The following is a 5,801-nucleotide window of genomic DNA, read 5'->3' as shown; positions in this document are numbered from 1 at the left end:
TTTAATGATAATATTATTAAATTAATAAAAAATAATAAATAAAAATTAAAAACAAGTGAAAACAATGAATATAAAAAAATAAAATTAATAAGTATACTTTTTGTACATTCATTAAGTTACATTGTAATATTTTTAATATGAAATTGTTTTTGGTAAAAAGTATAGTAAAAATATAAATTGGAACTAATTTTTTTTAAAATATACATTACATATAATATCTTTTTATGTTTTTTATTATAAAACGAACAATCCTTACCATTTATTTAAAAACGATCTTCACCAATTCACCGTATATGATTCTTTTAATATATGTTTAATATTGAACACTTATCTCGTGCTTAAAAAAGTATTATTATATGTTAATGTCAAATATTTTACAGAGATCCTAAAATCATTTAAAATTATTTGTGTATTTGCATGTGTAAATATAAAATATAAAATAAGTTAGTCTAATTCGATTTAAAAACAAAAAAGTGATTCGGAGTTACCTAACCTCTGGTTCGGAAACATGACAAATTCCGAGGCAACAGCTATGTTTCATTGGGTTTGTTGACCACAATCGCTGAGCGCGGCAAATACAAATTTTGGTCTTGAAGCATCATTTCTTGACACGTGCATCGTGCGTGATTAGTGGGCCTTTGCGTTCACTTGTACTTTTGTGGGGTATATCACAAGTATCAACAACTCTCAGCAATCTACCGATTTGAATTTTGAAGCTTCAACATCAAATAAATTTACAAGAGAGAGCAATCTAACTTGAAAGTGAAAAAGTAGACAATTTCTTTGCATTTTATTATAGTTTAATTACTCTATTAGCCTCTATATTTTTATTAAATTTTTAATTAAATTTTTATACTACTTTTAATTTTATAATTACGCTTTTTTAATATTAAAAATATTAAAATTAATATAATATTTTTATTAAAACACATGCGGTCAAAAGTTTAATTAAATTTTTAATTATAAATATCTTCAATTTACGAAAAAATATTCAGTTAACTTTAATATTTTTTACATTAGGAAGGACTTAATTACAAAATTAAAATAGTGTAAGAACTCAATTGAAAGGAAAAAAAGTATAGAGACCTAATTAAAAATTTGATAAAACTATAGAAACCAACAGAGTAATTAAACCTTTTAATATCACCTTTCAATTAATCAACTTGGTTGTTCGAGTCAGCTTATTCTTCAATTTAAATAAAGGTTAGAGATTTGAATTTTAGGCAATAATTTATGAATAAAACCCAAAATAGTCCTTGATAATTACCTCGAAAGACAACGAGATTTTTAACAAAAAAAAACTCAATCCGACCCCTCACAATTACCTCGAAAGGACAACGAGACCCCTATGCCAAAAAAATTCAAGTTATTTTTTTTTGCACAAGGACTAATCAGTCCCAAAAAAAATATCAGGGGCCGGATTTGGTGTTTTTTTTTTTGGGGTCTCGTTGTCCTTTCAAAGTAATTGTCAGGGGCCGGATGTGGTATTCACTCATAATTTATTGGCCAACGACATATCATTAAATAAAACTCAAATCCGCAATAAATTAGTGTGTATTTGGATTACAATTTGCAAATAGGAGTTTGCATAATATTGATTTTGAAAACTTGATTTTGATAAAAAAAAAAAGTAAGTTTGTGTATTAAGTGATTTATGTTTAACCATCTTTATATCAAAATGAATTATAATAAAATAAATATTGTTTAGATTATACTACTCAAAATCACTTTTAGATAAAAAAAATTACTAAAAGAGACATCAATTAAAATAATTTTTTATATTTTTCTATTATTTTACTTTAGATATTTGAATAGATCTTATTAATTTATTTTATAATAAAATTAATATTTACTTACTAAATTAAAGTAACATATAAAATTTGACAAAATATATTTTAATACACAAAAACACTAATAAAACATTAAATTAAAAGATAAAACACTAATAAAATACATAAAAAATAATATTTTATACAAAATTAGTACATAAGAACACTATTAAAAGATAGAAAAATAAAAAGTTTTATACACAACATAAATATAGTACAATAAAGGATAGAAAAAATCATTTATATAAACAAAAAATAATAAAAATATCATAAAAATTAATAAAAATAAAAATTTATATCAATAATAATTGTCATATAAATAAAAAAATATAATAAAAATATAACAATAGAAAACTAAAAAATAACATCAGAACACTAGAACATTAAAAAATAATATGAAAAATATTTATCATATAAATAAAAAATACAATAAAAAACATAAAAATCAAAATATGAAAGAAAGAACTAAAAATAATAAAAAAAATTAAAATCTTTACCTTGGCAGTGATGGAAACAAATCTGAAAGAGTTTGATGGAAAAAAAATCTGTAACGAAGAACATATAGAGAACTACTGTGAAATTATGTAGTTATGTGCATCTTTTTTAAAGAAGAAATGAAGGGTAGAATTAGTAGATATAGAATAAATTTCTTACCTAATTCCTACAACGGTAACTAACCTTCCCAACGTGAATGCAGAAGTTAGAATTTTTAACTTCATGTACGTTCAGAGGTGAAAGAACTTCTGGTCAGGGGTTCAAGACGCTCAAACAGGCTTTTCTATTCCCTAACGTGAACCCCAAACACATCCTTAGTTTTTAACTTGTCAAATTAAAAAATTTTGTAAACAACCATAAAAATATAATCTTTTAAACAGATATTTGTCTACAGTAAAAAAATTAGAATTAAAATTCAAAAGATCATGCTTGGAGATGTCAGATAATAAATGAGAATCTATTAGTACTGTAAAAGTTTTTTTTCAAAATATTTTTCAATTATTGTGAAGAATTACAAATAGTTTGTGAATATAATTTTTTCTTTCTTCCTCCATTTTCTTATTTTCTTTTTTGCTAATCTAAGTGAGTTGTGTCTATTTCCATAGTATCATCTCTTTCTTGGTAGTTGCCTATCCAATACTATTTTGTGGCTACCGTTTTTCTTTCCATTGAACTCATTAATTTTTTGATAAATCTAAAATATCTGTCTTTTATAACTTATACAATCACCTCTACTTCATTTCAATTCACATCAAATCCTAAATTACTCAATTTCATGAGTTTTGTTCATAAAAATGTCATCTTTTAAAACCGCTCAAACACTATTTCTTCAAAAAAATAAAAAAGAACTAACAAAACAAGGCAAGAAGGCCACAAAAAAAGTAGAGCAATTCTAAAGGAGCTATAAAATTGTGTGATGAAAGTTGGCCTATGTTCTCTCATTAATGAATATATGTTGTGATTTTCTCTTTCTCTGTTGTTAGTTATGTTACAAATTAGTTTTTTTCCTCTTTTGTAATCCTTAATGTCCAATTAAAGTAGCACTTCTGAGTAGTTGGTTGGATTTACATTTGCCAATTATTAATAAAAGTTGGAATTCATTTTTTAAAAAAATACTCTTACAATTTTACATCCCCATAAATTTTCTGATCTTACTCAGAGTTTACTTTTTCTGTCGGATTCTTTCCACTATTTTACTTTTCTTTTATTTTTCCTTGCAACTTTACTTTTCTGCAAAGCCTTTCTTTTCTTTATTTCCTTTATGTTTATGCATTGTATTCGTATTTAAAGTCCTTTGATCATGTCAAAGGCATTTAATCAATTTGCAAGTTATTTATTTTCTGTTTTCATTTAGTTTTTGCTCTTTTTTATACCTCTTTTTATTCCCTTTTTATTTCAAGTTCTTGTCTCTTTTATCAGTCTAAAATAAAACTTTTGGTGCATAATTCAAAAATGATACTCATAAAAAGGAATAGGTCTCGCTCCTAAATTATTAGATATCAAACCAACTCAGATTTTGTTAAAAATTTGCATAATAAAATGGTATGTCCGGTGGGACAGTTTTGAAAGATTGTCAAAATTTTGGTAATGATTTAGTTTATACAATTTTGAAGTGAAAATTGTACGTATGGCAGATGAAATCTCTAATGCTAATGTTGGATCATCTACGAATGATCAGAATCCTGTGGTAGTTGCTCAAACTTCTGCAGAATTAGCATCACATATAGAAAATAGCATTCAAAACCCAGGAGTTGGGCCTGAAAAAAATGTGGTGGTAAATGATCCACCCACGGCAAATAATGGGCGTAATCCACGGCCACGAACCTCTTAAATATAAACACAACCGCCTCTAATCGCTGGTTGGCCTCCTTTTGGTCTTCCTCTTGATTACACTCCACCCATGAATGGTTATGTGCCTCCAATTAGATTTGGAAATGCACAAGAAGTGGTCAACATCAACCACGAATACACCATTCTGATTTTTCTCGTGATTATCAAATAGGGTCAACATCAAATAATCTGGGTTCGATAGTAGCAGTTCGACAATATGTCAAAGAAAGTCATCATGATTTGGTCAACTTATTGACTCAATAGATGACTACTATTTTGAATCCCAAGATGGTTGACCATGAAACAAAATTCGATCGTTTAGCTAGACAAGTGGAACGAATTGATCGAATGGTTGATTATGATGAGGATGGTCGTCGAAATGAAGAAATAGATCTAGAAGATTTGGAGAATAATCTCAGGAATAGAGATGATAATATGAATCTTGGTGGAGATATGAATCATGTAGTTCGATGTTGTCAGAATGTAGAAGGGTTTGATAGGATGTGTGTTAATCAACGTGGAGAATGTTATCAAGTTACAAGAATAGTGGAAGATATTCTTAATAAGGTCGGAATCAACGTGGGATTTATGAATCAACCATATTTTGTTTCTGCTTTTCTTGCTATAGTACAGATGGTAGAAGTGCCGATAGGTGTAAAAAACCTTAAGATAGTAACAAAGTTTGTAGGAGAAGTTGGCGAATTGATTACTGAGCATATTGCTCGATATATGGTCGAATTAGGTAACTTGGAAAATGATGAGAATTTGAAAATGAAATTATTTCCTTCTTTGTTGACAAAAAATGCTTTTACTTGATTTTCGAATTTAAGACCCAATTTGTTTGTGACTTAGGCACAGTTAGAAAGTACTTTTCATTCTCAATTTTATAGAGGTGAATTGAACGTGACAATTACAGACTAGTGGCTTTAAAGCGTAATGATGCAAAATCAATTGATGATTTTATGATCCGTTTTAAGAATGCTAGAAGTAGATGCTATGTTTCACTTCGTGAAAGTGAGGTAGTGAATATAGCAACTACAGGTTTAGGTTTTTCTATGCGTTGAAAGTTGTTTAATATACATATATCTGATTTATCTTATTTGGCTAAAATAGTTTGGCAAGTAGAAATTCTTCAAAGAGAAAAAAAAAACTTTAAAAATGAGAAAAAGTACAAAAGTAAACTTATTGCTCGAAAAGAAAATTTTTTTTTCGTATGTCAAAATGGGGTCTTGAAGTGAAGAGTTCGATCTTGAGTTTTCTGAAGTTGATTTGGCTGAATTAAAGAAAGGTCCACCATATGTTTGCTCTTTGCTTAAGAAAATTGCAAATATTGAGAAATCTAATGATGTGAAATATAAGAGTAAAAAAATATAGTTTCGATATTTTAAAATCGGAACAGATATTCGATGTATTGCTTAAAGATAAACAATTAGTTTTGCCAGAAGGAAAGACACTGCTTTGGATAAAAGATTTAAAAGGTAAGCCTTATTGTAAGTTTCACCAAGCAACTAGCCATTCAAATAAGAATTGTGTCTGTTTAAGGGATTTGATTCAAGAAACAATTATGGAAGGAAGATTGAAGTTCAATGATGGTAACAAAGATATGAAAGTCGATAGTGATCCTTTCGATGCTGGAGCAAATTTTAT

The sequence above is a fragment of the Arachis duranensis genome, chromosome 9 (genome assembly GCF_000817695.3).
Source record: "Arachis duranensis cultivar V14167 chromosome 9, aradu.V14167.gnm2.J7QH, whole genome shotgun sequence".
In the NCBI taxonomy this organism is placed as follows: domain Eukaryota; kingdom Viridiplantae; phylum Streptophyta; class Magnoliopsida; order Fabales; family Fabaceae; genus Arachis; species Arachis duranensis.
Note: the sequence above shows the minus strand (reverse complement) of the source record.